Source organism: Enhydra lutris, unplaced genomic scaffold (genome assembly GCF_002288905.1).
Source record: "Enhydra lutris kenyoni isolate GAN:26980312 unplaced genomic scaffold, ASM228890v2 scaffoldscaffold14, whole genome shotgun sequence".
Classification (NCBI taxonomy): Eukaryota; Metazoa; Chordata; class Mammalia; order Carnivora; family Mustelidae; genus Enhydra; species Enhydra lutris.
This window is the reverse complement of record NW_019154098.1, coordinates 31,805,984-31,822,482: the sequence shown is the minus strand read 5'-3', so window position 1 is coordinate 31,822,482 and position 16,499 is coordinate 31,805,984. Positions and strand designations below refer to the sequence as shown.

At 36.5% G+C, this 16,499-nt stretch overlaps 1 pseudogene; it reads left to right on the top strand.

Annotated features, from left to right (window-relative positions):
• The first annotated feature begins 632 nt into the window (after positions 1 to 632).
• LOC111146488 lies at positions 633 to 2,181 on the top strand (annotated as a pseudogene).
• The last annotated feature ends 14,318 nt before the right edge of the window (positions 2,182 to 16,499 follow it).

The window sequence follows — 16,499 nt, the reverse complement described above, 5'->3', positions numbered from 1 at the left end:
TTCCCCAGCTGGAAACACTTGGCTATGGCTCCCTGATGCATGCTGTGCCTCTTTGCCTAGTTGTTTATTCCCTCTACACTGAACTACTGCCTCTAATGATAAATGTCCCCCTCTTTCTACTAATAGAATCGCTATTCAAGCTCCAGGAGACTGGAATTAATCTCCTTATTTGTTTCTTAAAGCTCCTTAATAAGTATAAAAGATATCTCTTTCTTTGACCTGTGGAGGAGGGGAAAGAAGTTCTCTCTCCTCACTTCCCACACATATTTTCCCTGAATGTAGTTCTTGGGCTGAGTGTTGCAAACTACTTAGCAACTACTCCAAAAGAGATAGAAAAAGACTCATTTTAATAATTATTATAGACTCAATATGATACCAATTATGTTCTCTAATGACAATGCACTATAATTAGAAATTGAGGAAAAATGATACTAAAAAGTTTTTTTTTTTCATGTCAATGAAAATTTCATAGCTATAATAGTTAAGATGGTGCAGTAGTACCACAGAATTAGACAGAAAAAGACCTATAGAAGAGAATAAAGAGCCCAGAAATAAGGCTGCACATATATGGGAACATGAACTGTGACAGAAGTGCTAGTACAAAGTTACTAGCAAAAAACCGAAAATTATAAATGATTCTTGGAGGTCCTGCATGCCTACTCCTACCACATGTTGCATGCTGCCAGCCTCAGGCCCAGCCTGGGGCATCACCTTGTGTCTACTGCTGCCATCCAACCAGCAGCCTTAAAGTCTTCTACAACCAGATCTTCATAAACAATGAGTGGCAAAATGCTGTTAGCAAGAATATTCCTCACCGTCAATCCATCCATGGTAGAAGTCATCTATCAAGTAGTTGAAGGAGACAAGAAAAATGTGGACAGCACAGTAAAGGCATCCCTGGCTGCCTTTCAGCTGGGTTCACCCTGGCACCACATGGACATGTCTGAGAGGGCCCACCTGGTGAATAGCTTGGATGATCTGATTGAGCAAGACTGGACCTCCCTGGCAGCCTTGGAGACCCTGGGTAACAGCAAGTTCTATGTCATCTACCTGGTGTATATGGACATGGTCCTCAAAATCCTCCATTATTATCCTGGTTGGGCTGATAACTACGATGAGAAAACCATTTCCATGGATGGGGACTTTTTCAGCTACATCCACCATGAATCTATCAGAGTGTGCAGGCAGATCATTGTGTGGAACTTCCAGTTCCTGATGCAAGCCTGGAAACTGGGCCCAGCCTGGCAATGGGAAAGGTTGTGATGAAGGAAGCTGAGCAGACTCCACTCACCACCCTCTATGTGACCAACCTCATTAAGGAGGCTCGCTTTCCCCCTGGCATGGTTAGTATTATTCCTAGATTTTGATCCCACAGATGGGGCTACCATCACCTCCCATGAGGATGTGGACAAAGCGGCCTTCACAGGCTCCACTGAGATTGACCACCTAGTCCCTGTTACTGCAGGAAGTAGTAACCTCAAGAGAGTGACCCTGGAGTTGATGGGGGGGTGTGCCAGTATCATCATGTCAGATGCAGACGTGAACTGGGCCATGGAGCAGACCCCCTTTGCCCTTTCCTCAACCAGTGTCAGTGCTACTGTACAGGTTTCCAGATCTTTGTACAAGAAGATATTTACACTGAATTTATGAAGCAGAACATCACCCTAGTCAGGTCTTGTATAGTTGGGAACCCTTTGACAACTAGGGATCTCAGGTAGATGAAACTCAGCTTAAGAATGTCCTTGGTTATACAGATCTGGGAGGGAGGAGGGACAGAGCTGCTGTTTGATGGAGGGGTGACTTCTGATTGTGGCTACTTTGCCTAGCCCACCATCACCATTTGGAGATATATAAGACAGCACGACTACTGCCAAGGAGGAGATCTTTGGGCCAACGATGCAGATCCTGAGGTTCAAGACCACAGAGGAAGTCACTGGGAAAGCCAACAATTCCATGTGTGGCTGCAGCTGTCTTCACCAAGGACTTGGACAAGGCCAATTATCTGTCCCAGGCCTTCCATGCTGGCACAGTGTGGGTCAACTGTTATGATGTGTTTGGGGACTAATCACCACTCAGTGGCTACAAAATGTCCAGAGTGGTCAGAAGCTGGGAGAGTATGGGCTGAAAACATATACTTAAGTGAAAACTATCATGGTGAAAGTGCCTCAGAAGAATTCCTGAAGAACTGTGCCAGCCCCTTCACTCACCCAGTGACAGAGGTAAAGGACATCAAGAGTAAAACCAAGAAAAATTACCCTTGTACACTAAAAGTCTCAAAAGATATTCTCCCACAAAATCTCTTGATTAGGAAAGTCCTAGAATTTGAATTGATAAATGGGGTGGGTATGGAACAAAATGTACAGAAAGTCTTTTACACTGCAATAGTAATACTATCCATGCTGATTTTTAAAAACTAGATTCAAATATCTTATCCTGTTCATCTGATATACTTTTGTTACTTGCTTTTATGGGGGAACAAAAAGTTGTTCATACGTGCACTAACAAGTTGGGGCACAACTAGTGCCCTGCTTTGTAATCTGGACTAAAATTCATTAAAAACCATGCTACTGTTCCTTTTTGGTTACATAAATAAATAAATAAATGGTTCTTGGAAAATTGATTATCCAAATATAAAAAATGATAAATTCTTGCCTCATTTTATACACAAAATTCAAATCCAGTCAGATTAAAGAAAAAATTGTGAAAAGTAAAACTTTTAATTATTAGAAAATGTAGAAGATATCAAGACCTCAGGGAAGGAATACCTTTAATCATGATACTAAGAACTTATTTCATAAAGAAAAGTATTGTTGAATAATTAAAATATCTATGTAAAAAATAATCGTCAAAGTTGGAGGTAAATCAGTTAAAAGTAGACAGAGATTAAGAAGGTAATTCTTGGGGCTCCTGGGTGGCTTAGTGGGTTAAAGCCTCTGCCTTCAACTCAGGTCATGATCTCAGAGTCCTGGGATCAAGCCCCACATCGGGCTCTCTGCTCAGCATGGAGCCTGCTTCCTCCTCTCTCTCTGCCTGCTTCTCTGCCTACTTGTGATCTCCGTCTGTCAAATAAATAAGTAAAATCTTTAAAAAAAAAAAAAAAAGGTAATTCTTTGAAGAGGGAACCCAAATTAGCAATGTGTATGCTCAATATCATTTGTGGAAAGAATAGAAATTAAAAATAAGATTCTATCTTATATCTATCATATTGGCAAACATTTGAAAAGCCAGGTAATGCCAAGTATATTAGTTTGTTAGAGCTGGTATGACAAAGTATGACAAAGTACCATTAATAATTTGTTGTGATTTGCACAAATTATTTATTGTTTATTTATTGTTTCATGGGTCTGCAGCCTAGAAGAGTAAGATCAAAATGTTGGCTCCCTCTGAAAGCTGTGATGAATAATCTCTTCATGCTCTGGTTTGTTGGCAATCTTTGGTGTTCCTTGACTTCTGTTATATCACACCAATATCTGTCTGCTTTTATCTTCACATGGCATTATCCCTGTGTACAAATTTCCCCTTTTGTTAAGGACACCCGTCATGGGATTAAGGACCCACCCTACTCGAATATGACCTAATTTTATTAATTTTATCTGCAGTGACCCTATTTCCAAATAAGGTCACACTAGAGATATTGATGATAAAGATTTCAATATGGAATTTTCAACATGACTTTATGAATTCTGGAGGAAGATACAATGTAACCAATAACACACCAAGTATTGCCAAGGATGTGGAATAATGCAAACTCTAATCACTATTAATGGAAACATAAATTAGTACTATTGATTTAAAAAGCAATTTGACAATATCTACTAAAAGTAAAAATATGTAACCACAACCCAGACATTTCACCTCTAGGTGTCTGTCCTATGGCCACTATTACACAATGACATAAGATGATGTATTTAAAGATGCACATAATAGCATTGTTTGAAATGGAGAGAATGGACTGGACAAATCAGCAATTGGAAATGAAAGAACTGGTACCTCATATTTTAACAGGTATAATGGTCAGAAACAAGAGGTAAGAAAAAAAACTATAGAGTGATTCATATTCTAGAGCATATTTAAAAGTATGTACAGTCTATAGCTATCTGCATATATAGAATTAGGTATATAAATCTGGGATGAGAAGTATACATAACACCTTCAGGATGGTGATTTAACTAGGGAAAAAAGGGTGGGGGATAGGATTTCAGAGTTCTCAGCTGGGCTACAACTCTATTTAAAGTTTGGTTTGCTTAAAAACACAATAACCTAAAGAAAATATGGTATAATGTTAATATGTATTATATTTGGGTTTGGCCACATGAGTTTTCATTATATTCATCTCTTTTTCCAAATGTTTGAAATATTTTACAAGAAAAATATTTTCTAAAATCTCAGCAGTGTGAAACAATGTGCTGGCAATAACAAGATGAAATTTAGGATATGAATTAAAAAAATCATAACCTTGAATCAACTAGAAACCCCACCAGTTGACTGCAGACATAGTAGAGGAAATAGGAGTTAGAGGGAGAACTTGTTTAAATATCTATGGTTTGATTTAACTATAATTTCATGTATCAATATTACTAAGGCTTGCCAACAAATCTAGTTTGTCCTTAAAGCCAAACAATATGATTGAAATGTCTAAAACAGAAAAATGATAGAACTAATAGACTGTTTCAGCTAAAACTTACGTTGTTCAATTTTATAGAAACTGGAAGCTATTTGGAGGACAATGACCACAACATAAAGAGGAACTATTGAGTTGTGTTAGTGCAGCACTACCAAATGCTTGGCTTAGAGAGGATGAAGTTCAAGATGGGTATGGTAACCATCATTACTTATTGCTGTCCTATAGAAGTGGAATTTGGCTCATTTGCTATGACCTGCAGGGTAGAACAAGAGCCAAGAACCAAGAAATTGTGGGGAGATGATTACAAATGTTTTTGCTGCAACATAAAGAACTTTCCAATAGGACTGGCCAAATAAATGACATGGTCTTCCTCAGAAAAGAAAAGTCCTCACCAGTAGAGTTTCTTTTTTCTTTTCTTTTCTTTTTTTTTTTTTTTAAAGATTTTATTTATTTATTTGACAGACAGAGATCACAAGTAGGCAGAGAGGCAGGCAGAGAGAGAGAGGAGGAAGCAGGCTCCCTGCAGAGCAGAGAGCCCGATGTGGGGCTCGATCCCAGGACCCTGGGATCATGACCTGAGCCGAAGGCAGAGGCTTAACCCACTGAGCCACCCAGGCGCCCCACCAGTAGAGTTTCTTAAGTAAAGACCATCACTATTTAGTTGTTGAGCAGACTAGAACAGTGATTTTGGGTTTCATGGATCAGTATAATTTCAAATGAGTAAATAGAGAACCAACAAAGTTTCCAACCTACTGTTTTGCTAAGGAAAATTGTTACAGCATCTGTGAGTATTTTTCATCTATTTGCACCATTACTTTAACACCAAAATCAATAAAGTACATCATTCCAGAATACTTTTTTTCTTCTCAAGAAAACAACATTCGCCACTTTGTACTGATATTTTTAAATTATATATTTAAATGTCTTCAAATAGAATAAAATTTAAACATTTGGGGGTTTTTCTTGATTAAATATATCAGTATGAGAATTCATAAATATAATTATATACCATGAAATGGAATTCAAATATTCAAACTATTCTTGAAGTTTATTTTTTTTTTAAGATTTTTATTTATTTTAGAGAGAGGTACAGGCAGGAGAAAGGGTAACAGGAGAGGGAGAGAGAGACTCTTAAGCAGATTCTGCACTGAGTATGGAGCCCAACATAGGGCTTGACGTAGGGCTTGATCTCATGACCCTGAGATCATGACCTGAGTACAAACCAAGATTCAGAGGCTTAACCAACTGAGCCACTCAGGTGCCCCCAAATTTACTTTTGTTTATAGTCCTTTTCAAACATACTGTTCAGCCTAGAGGTGGAAGTAAATGCCTAATGTCATTCTGCTTCACTTAGAATATTCTAGGTGCGCTGAGAAAAACCAAAAATAACACTTTATTTGGCTCCAGGCTCCCTTTTGTGTCTTTCTTTTTAGGCCAGAGCAGGTCAGGATCTGAGAGCCAGGTCTGTTAGAAGAGAGGAAAAGAGCTATGGACTCCAAATAATTGCTTGCAAGGAGGGCTTCCCAACTTGGAAATAAGGAGAGAAACCATGCCTTTCACCCCCAGTTGATACATACATAGCAGGAGAATTGTGACTCTAAATGCCCGTTTTCAATATGGACCCAGAGGTCAAATATCATTAAGAAGACCATGCTTCCTCACGGACTGGGCTGATCCAGGGAACACTGATCTACAACAGTGTTTCACAACCTCTGCACTTGATGTTTGGTGATACATGCTTTCTTGTCAAGGGCTGTCCTGTGCGTTGTGGATATTTTTCAGGATTCCTGGCCTTTACTCATTAGATTCCAGTAAAATCTCCTACTCTCCAGTTGTAAGAATAAAAATATTTCTGGGCATGCCAAGTGTTCCCTAGCGGCAAATTGCTCCCAGTGGAGGACCACTTGTGTAGAAGATATGTAGACACTTCTGAGCCTGGAGACCTTAGGATCAATCTTCTTGAACTGTGCTAATGTGTATAAAAGAGGTTTTCTAATGGTCACCCTAGAATCATTCATTTGTTTTTTTCATGTCTTATTAAGCACAAATGAAGATCAGACAGGGGTTGAGGGTGGGCAGGTTTACAGGCTCACCCTTATTGAGTCAGATATCTTTTTGCTTTTGGACATGGATAAAAATATCTGGGAACAAGTTTCAGCTGTACTTGAGTGTAGGGAAACTGGTGAACCTTTAAATGCCATACTTGCCCTCTTTGGATTAATCAGTCTTGATGAAGGCTGTGGTTCTTTTATCATCCTGTTTCTTCTTTTTAAAAAATTACCTCAAAGTATTTGTAAAACATTTTTAAAGTTTGTAGTGTGACCATCACATATCCATCATTCTCCTAAAGCCATCAAAAAGTTAACTTCATTATTTGGGGAAAATCCCTACTTATGTAGGCAACTTTCTCAAACACATACATATGGCTTCTCTTATTCTAGGTTTGGCTTTCTGCCTGGATCAAAAGTAGGAACTGTATTTGCCTTTGAGAAAAGGATTTGTGACCTGACTTGTTTTCCAGTGCTGTTTTGTAGAAATCTGCAACCACACACTACCCAGATGTAAGTAGCTATAATGGAAAAATCTTACTTTTTAAGAGGGACTAAAACTACGTCTGCAAGACACCACTGGGACTTGCAAAGCAAGCAAAAGGAATGAAGTGTTATACCAATTAAATGACTATTTGGGGATTTATTTAATCAAACAGGGTAAGATAAAGAGTAGAAAACCAAGTTTGGAATAAAGCATGATTTACATGAAGATACTTATTATTAATAAGTAGATCACATAAATAAATTTCATACAGGCTAACATCCATCTCAGTTTCTTAATGGAGCTGTATACAGTGTCTAGATCCTATGCTTTCCAGAATTTTGACTCTTGCTTATGCTCGGAATACCATTTATCCTAGTAGGACAAAGAAATCCCCATCACCAATTATGGTAGATGAACATCCACTGGTCTGTAAAGAACTAGCTCAAAAAAGGTATAGCTAGTAGGCCAATCATTCTAGGATTTCCTAATCCCATGGATTGGAAATCATTAACTGTTTAGAAAAAAGTGATGTAATGGGCTAGTCAGAGCGGCATTCTTATTTTTTTTTTAAAGATTTATTTATTTATTTGACAGAGAGAGATCACAAGCAGGCAGAGAGGCAGGCAGAGAGAGAGGAGGAAGCAGGCTCCTTTCCGAGCAGAGAGCCCAATGCGGGACTCGATCCCAGGACCCTGAGATCATGACCTGAGCCAAAGGCAGAGGCTTAACCCACTGAGCCACCCAGGCGCCCCAGAGTAGCATTTAAAAAAATGTGTAAATGGGTCAAGACTTCTAGTTTCAGATTTAGATACTGCCAGAGGTAAAAACAAACATAACTGAAAAATATCTTTAATATTTAAAATCTTCCCTATAGTCTTATTATACAGTTCATTTAAGCTTTGGGGTGTTTAAAAATGAAGAATGCCCTTTTAGGAAGGTCAATGTCAGCACCTGAGTTTTGGGTTGACAGAGTACTACCAGGCATTCTCTTACCTCCTTTCCCTAGGAAATTAAATGGTTATGATCTTTTATCTTGGTTTTTGCTCACACTTTTCCATCAGTAACTACCTGAATACATATCCAGGTCTCATTTTGTTGCTTTGCTCACAGTTGGAAATTTCTCAAATATGACTTGTGCAAATGTCTTTGACTTTGTTTTTATTCATCTTTTTCTTCTTTTCAAATGCTAAGAATTTAATGATAAGTTTCTTTATGCTTCTTTTATATCTGTATTTCAGATACATGTTCTTCTATAGGAATTTACTCGTGGTTTCAGTAAGGTTCTTTGTGTGACAAATAAGCTGTTTTTTTGCTGAATGTGAGGAATTTTTATTACATTCCTATAAATTTCACATACACAAATTTCATTTTTATACTAACAATACTATTATCAGATTTTCATCGTATTTTTCTCTTAGGTGTTTGTTACATGAGGATAGAAATTTTTTCTTCTCTCATGCTCCTTTGGAGCAAATGTTTCCTCAGGATTAATGATTATGCACCCAGCATTAATGACCACAGCCTCAGGATTGCTTAAATGTCCAAGAGCTCAGTGGGCACATGCAGTAAGAAAGAATGAGACCCAGAAGGTGAGACGAGTTAGACAGGAAAGGGAAGAACTATGATCCTGATGTCTGCAAAGAGAAATTCTCCTTCCAATGACAGTAGGGGAGGTTCAAGAGAGTGAGTATAAATGGGGAGAGGCACAACTAAGTATGTTGTTACAAGATTGATAAAGTTACAATAAAGACTCCTCTATAGAGTCAGCCCCTTGTACAGTAGTCAACCCAATCTCAGACTAGTTGAAAGGGTAAATTACCAACTTTATGATTATATCTAACATTAATATTAGTTTGATGTAAAATGTCCTTGACTCTGTTTCATATATTCCCAGGAGTGTTGAAAAACAGCCTATGACAAAAGAGGTCTATGAAATAATGTCCACAGAAATTCATCTAAGAGGGCACTGATGTGGGTCTGGCCTCAAGAATATGGCTCATTGCTGGCTAGCCATTCCCAGCTCCTGTAGTATATGTAACCTTTTCTATGTATACTTCGGCAGCACCCAGACATGGTATGCATTTTGTTCACCACTATATCTCCAGCACCCTTAATAGTACTTAGCACATGGTAGACCTACACTAAGTATTATTAAAGGAAACTGATATTCAGAGACCTTAAGTACCTAGTTCCCAATTATACATCTCAAGCTCACAAGCATCAAGGCAAAAATTTGAATCCAGGTTGATCTGGCTCCAATTTATGCTTTTCTTATGTTCACTCATGCATCATATGATTTACTTAATGCACACTTCTTACCATTTTTAACAAATTCAGGGTTCAATACACAAAAATCAGATTTAAATGTTATGTAATTTTAATGCATATTGTTGATGCAAATTGAACAAACCTTTTAGAATTTCTAAAAGTAAGAAAGAGTTTCATTGGAGCCCAAGTGAAGGAAACATGTTCTTCATAGGAAGAACATGTTCTGGTGAATGATCAGTTTTTATGGGGTTTAGACTTTTTTACATCTTTCAAAAGCTCAAAAGGTTATAGATTAGCAAATAGGCAGGAATCATGAGTTTTATCATAAAGGAATGCAGGGAATAGGAGCATTATTTGGTATCTCAGGATCAAGATGGTTTTCCTTTAGGTTACTGTTTCACAAAGCAGATGTGTAGTACATGCTTGGTGGGCGATAAATCAGGCTTTTGGTTTGAACAAAGTTCAAAGTTTATATACAGTCAGGTTGACTTGGGAAGAAATCTACAAAGTCTTCCCTTATAAATCAGGCTTTAACAGAGTTTTTCTCTCGTCATTTCCCTTTGGATCAATAGTTTTTTTTTGTTTGTTTGTTTTTTGTTTTTTTTTTTTACAGAGAGAGAGATCACAAGTAGGCAGAGAGGCAGGCAGAGAAGCAGGCAGAGAGAGAGGGGGAAGCGGGCTTCCTGCTGAGCAGAGAGCCCGATGTGGGGCTCGATCCCAGGACCCTGAGATCATAACCCTGGCCGAAGGCAGAGGCTTAACCTACTGAGCCACCCAAGTGCCCCCTGGATCAATAGTCTTTTGACAGAAAGCATTCATGATCATTATTTTGTCCCTCCATGCTAGGCATCTATATGGGGAGGTCAAGAGTATGGCTTTTAATAGTCTATTTTTTAGATCAATTTGAGATCAAATTGTAGAAACATTGTACATGTGCTTTGTGATGTTTGCCTTTATATTTTTGGTAACATTTATAGTAGACATGCAGAATTAGTAATAAAAATCCAATTAGTAATTCCCTCTCCTCCTGCCCCTCCCCCCACTTGTGTTCTCTTATCTAACATAAATTAAATCTTAAAAAAAAGTCCAGTTACTAACATTTGAAGTAACCAATGGGAAATAGGCACAACATTACAAAGAAAATCTATCACAAGTATTTTGATAATCTTAGAGTATCCATTTACTTTCTTTTTCTTTATTTGTGCCTTGTGATACATTTGAGCTGGTTGGTTTAAAATGGTATATTTTCTGTTATTAAATGTAAGAATTTCTCTCAGTCAGTTAGTCTCCGTAGATATGTGTTGTGGCTGTTGTAATTCTATCTCCCCAAACATTTGGTCATCAATATCAGTGTATGTTTTGTTAGTATCATGCAATTCTTCCTAGTTTCTAGTTGCTTAGCCTTGTAGCTGGCCTATAATTTTGGGCATAAAAGAAATAATTTAGACATGGCAAAAGAATCCCATTTGTGTCACCTGAGACTTAAATCTCTCAAGGTTATTCCCACTTAGAGAACAGCTTGAATAAAAGGATTTTCAACTCAAGTTGAAGAGATCCAGATATCAGAAGAACTCACTGGATACACCTGTGAGGTGCTGAGAAGTCAGAGGGGCACAAAGGGCCTATGGTGTACTGAGTGCCAAGTTCCAGATGACCTCTAGATGTTCTTAGGTGATTTGCTTTGATATCCTGCCAATTTCACCAAGAAAGATCAGCACAAATTGAACAAGAGTTTTATTTGAGTCCAAATTAGGATAGCTGCCTGGAAAACATGCTCTTCACGAGGAAGATGGTGTTCTGGAGAATAAACAGTTTTTATAGGGTTCTATTACTTTTTAATGCCTTATAAAAACCCAAAATATTATAGATTAGCATGTAGGCAGGAATCATGAGTTTTGTCATAAAGGGAAGCAGGGAGGAAGGAGTCTACTCATTCACAAAGCAGATGTACAATATGTGTTTGGTGGGCCATAAATCGAGATTTTCGTTTGAACGAAGTTTATAAACAGTCATGTTGACTTAGGAATAAATCTATAATGGTTTCCCTGGTATACCAGGCCTTTAGAGAGTTTTTCTGTTATCAGTATAAATAAATGATGTGACTTCATGAAGTATATCAGCACCAACACTAATGAATCCACTGTTTAAAAACTAGAATGCTATTGTACAGGCCAAGTGCAGGCCACCCCAAGATGGAACACTTCGGCATGAACATTATTTTGAGTTAAAAGCAATCTAAACCCAGCAAATTCAGAAAAAGCTTTTACCTCTCTCTCAAATTCCTTGTACCAGGAAGAGAGATTCCTCTTTACCTGAGACACTTATCTACATAATGGAGTAAACTGTTTCCCAAACATCTTTCACCTTCTTGCTTAAAGCTTTTCTCCTCTTTGTATCTTCAGACCCCTACTCCTCTCCTTAGCTCATAGAAGCTTCATGTTGCCTGACTGTCTTTGGAATTTCCATGTCTGTCTGGATTCCCTATACATACACTATTAAATTTTATTTTTCTCCTATTAATCTATCTCAGGTCAATTTAAGTTCAGCTAGAAGCTAGAAGGACCTTGAAGGGTAAAGGCAATTCTTCCTCCTCAACATTATCAACATCTCTGAGTTACAGGTGTATTCCTCCAAAGTTCCATTCCTCTACTTCCCTTCCAGAAGTAACAGACATATTTCCTTATCTTCTAAAAGAAAATTTTCACATATGTAGCAATCTTTATATAAAAAGCTATTTATAAAATTTACAGCATATAATTTAATTATATATGTGTACATATTTTATATTAAGCAGTTACATAATACTTAATTTTCTCCAACTTGCTCTTTTCATTCAACATTTTCATTTGTATATCTTATTGCCAGTAGCTATAATTCATTTTCAAAGCTATATAATATTCTGTGATTGTCATAATCAATTCATCCACTTTTGTTAGGAGATTTTTGTTACCTGATTTTTTTCTACCATTTAAATCATTGTCAGTTATACAATTCTCGTACATATTGTCTAGGACCCATATGTAAGTTTCTCTAAGTTTTGTTACTAGGACTAAAATTCCTGGGTTAGAGGTAAGTTTATGTTCCAATTTACAGAATTACTCTTTTCCAAATATACACCCCTAGAGCTATATATATTTTTCATTATTTCCTTGCCAACAATGGATACAATCAAAATTTTTTATTTAATGTAATATAAATAAAATGATACTTTGTGATTTTAATTTACCCTTCTCTGATTACCTATGAGACTGGGCCATTAATATTTTCTCTAATTTGAAATGCTTATTTTGGTCATTTATTATTTTTGTTTGTTTTGTGGGATGAGGTGTTTGTCTTTTTCCTGTTGATTCATAAGAGTTCATAGTATTAAGTATTATAATACTTAATGGATACTAATCCTTTGTTGAATTTATGTATGTTGCAAATAGTTTCTGGTTTATTTCCATCTTCTTTATGGTATCTTTTGATAAACAGAAGTTCTTTCTATTAATGTAGTTGAATTTAGCAATTTCTTTTCACTTAGTTAATATTTCTCATATTCTGCAACCATAAAGTTATCTTCTATATTTTCTTCTAAAACTTTCTCTTTGGAATTAAATTTTTAATTTACCTAGACTTTTATAATACATGTTATAAACTATAGATTTTATCGTTTTTTCATATAATTAGCTTATGTGCTTTCTCTAGTGATCAATAATATCCTGTTTCTGTTTATGAAGTTATGCATAGGTTTGCTTCTGCACTGTTTTATTGAATATTATATTCCACTGGTCAGCTGGTCTCTCCTTGAGTTAATGTTACACTATATTCATTGACATAGCTTTATAACAAAGCTTAGTCTCTGGTATTACAAATTTCCTACTTTATCCTTCAGTTACACTTTACCCATTTTGGGGTCTTTGCTTTTTCAAATAAGTTTTGGAATTAACTTGTCAAATTTCTTAAAAATCCTATTAAATTTTGATTAAGACTGTAGTGAAATTTCAGGAGAACTGACATTTTTATGATAGTTACTCCATCCATAACAAGGTATGTTTCTCTTTTTATATTTGTGATTTAGCTTTCAATAAAATTTTAAACCTTTAACTTCTTGTACATCTTTCAGAATCTCTATTTCATTGTATTTTTAGTATTATAAATATGTATTTTAAAGTATGCTTTCTAAATTTGTAGCAGATGTATATTAACACATTGATGTTTGAGTATTATAATATTTAGGCACCTTGATAAACACTAATTCTTATATTGTTGGTAGATGATTTGAGTTTCTATGTAAACAATCATATAATCTGTGAGTAGTAACATTTTAGTGTCTTTCCATATTTACAGTAATTATTTTCTTACAAAATAGATTGGTTCCCACTGCATGATGCTATTGAGCACCAGAAATGTAGCTAGTTTGAGCAACTGAGTTTTTAACAATTTATTTTTATTTACTTGTCAGCAGAAGCAGGGGGAGTAGCACACAGAGGGAGAAGCAGGCTGTTGAGTAGGGAGACTGATGTGGACTTGATCCCAGGACCCTGGGATCAAAGGCAGACACTTTACTGATTGAGCCAATCAGGCATCCCAACAGTATTTTTGAGTTTAAGTAGCTAATGGATACTGTTTTAGACAGGAAAGATTAGTTTTGTTCTGTTTTATCTTTAACACAGAAGTTAGTCATCATTTTATTATTTACATTATTTCTTTTTAGATTAATTCACGTTAATCAAGGAAATTGGTAAACATTTCTTGTGTTTTATAACTCTTATAGAATCTTTCCTCCTTTAGTCTATTATTTAGAATGTACATTAGTAAAGGTCTCTTACTGGTAAACTCTGGCTTTTTCTTTTTTGTACATGTTATTTTGATAATGACCTTGAAAAAGAATTTTTTTACAACACAATTCGAAGTTGATGCTTATTTCCCTCTGCATTTTAAAGACTGCTCTAAGGACTTTTGACTTTGACTAAAGCTATTGAGAAATCTTTGGATAGTCTTAAGTTTTCTTTCTTGTAGGTATTCTGGTTTTTTCTCTGGTTGCCTTTCAGATACTTAATCATTTGTGTTCTGAAGTTTTGCTGTATTTTGCATGTAGGTTTTGTTGGTTATTCTGTTTAATAAATATTGTGTATCTTATATTTGTAGTTTCTGTCTATCATTAATTACTCAGCCATTCTCAGCCTACTTCTAAACCCTTCCATTATGCCTTTTGCATTCTTTCTGTATTATTTTTCAAAAACTACTATTGCAGGTCTATTTTACCTTCTTGTATTTATTCTATCTTCAACAGTGCTTAATTTTTCTTTTTTATTTTCATGTTCTTATCTCTCAGTATTGCAAATTCTTTAGTTCTTGTTTCTAGTTCATTGTTTCTTTAGTTGTCTAATTTCAGTAAATCTGTTTTTTATTCATAAAATTTCTACTTGGTCTTTTTACAATCTGCTTGGTCATAATATCTCCAGGTTTTGGCAGTTTAGATTTGTTTTGTGTTCTGTCTGCTCATTCTCACTCATGGTGGCCTATTTCATTCATTGTCAGGTGATTTTAAAAGATTGTGAGGTTAGGGGTACTTAGGTGGCTCAATTGTTTAAGTGTCTGCCTTTGGCTGAGGTCATGATCTCTGCGTTCTGGGATCAAGCCCCATGTCGGGCTCCTTGCTCACTGGGGAGCCTGCTTCTGGTGCTCCCCCTGCTTGTTCTCTCTCTCTCTCATTCTGTGTCAAATAAATAAATGAAAATCTCTTAAAAAATAAAATAAAATAAAAATTGAGTTTATTTTAATTAAGTAATTTGAGAATTCTGAAGGTTTAATATATGGTGGCTTTCTGTCACATAAGATTTGTATTTTCTTCACTGGAGCCAAAGGCACATATAACTGCAACTACATTAGCTCCTGTGGCACAGCATTCTGTTCCCCACCCTCACCTTGCAGAATGGCTTACGTGTCTTGTAAGCCCAGGAACTGCTATTAGAAATGAGGAGACTTGATTTTTACATTTGTTTACTGGCACTAGTCAGGGTTTAACTTACTGTCTTTTTGCTTCTTCTCCCTCTTTTTCTTCTCTTTTCCTCATCTTGGGAGATTTCCTGTGTTTTCTTTTTTTCTCCCTTTCTTTCTTAAGCCCAACTCTGCTTTAAAAAAACAAGCATGTTGTAGCCATGCAGGATGTACTTGCATTGCTGTAAAAGCACCATTTGGAACCTCTATCCCCTGATTCCATTAACATCAGAAGTTAGCCCATGACTTTTATTCAGTAGCTTCTAGAGCCTTGAGGCATTTCTGGATTTTAAAGTGCTTACTATAGAGCCTTCAGCACTAGAATTGGATTGATTCACTTGTTTCCTCGAATGTCAGACTTAGAGCTTCATGAACATCTATTCAGGTAATTAATTATCTCAATGAAATATGGACAAAATACTAAATTATCTCTGAAAAGGAGGGGCACCTGGTTGGCTTAGTGAGCAGAGCATGCAACTCTTGATCTCAGGATCATAAGTTCAAGACCCACATTAGGGTTATAACTTAATTTTAAAAAATTACATCTGAAAAGGAGACATAAGGTTTACATTTATGGTCTTCCTTAGGAAAACAGTTTCCTAAATGGTTGTAGATACATGTTTTTATTTTTCCAAAATTCATCCTTCTGGCCTATATTGTCTAAGATTATATAGAAGGCAGCATGTGGAAAGAATACTGAATCTGGGGTCAGGGAAATTACTATAATCTCGGTTTAGACACTAAGCATATGATTTTCAACAATGTAATTAACTTCTGTGAACCTCTATTTCCTCGTTTGTATAATGGAGGTAATTTATATTTCACACAGTTATTATAAGAATTAAAGAAAATAGTATATGTGGAATTACCCATGACAATGTCCAGTAATGGAGAGCAGAATATGGCCCCCCCAAAATATACCTTTTGGCATAAAGATTATCTTGAGCTGCTTATTCTTAAGAAACAGCAGACATGGGGGGCGCCTGGGTGGCTCAGTGGGTTAAAGCCTCTGCCTTTGGCTCAGGACATGATCCCAGAGTCCTGGGATCAAGCCCCGTATCAGGCTGTCTGCTTGGCAGGGAGCCTGCCT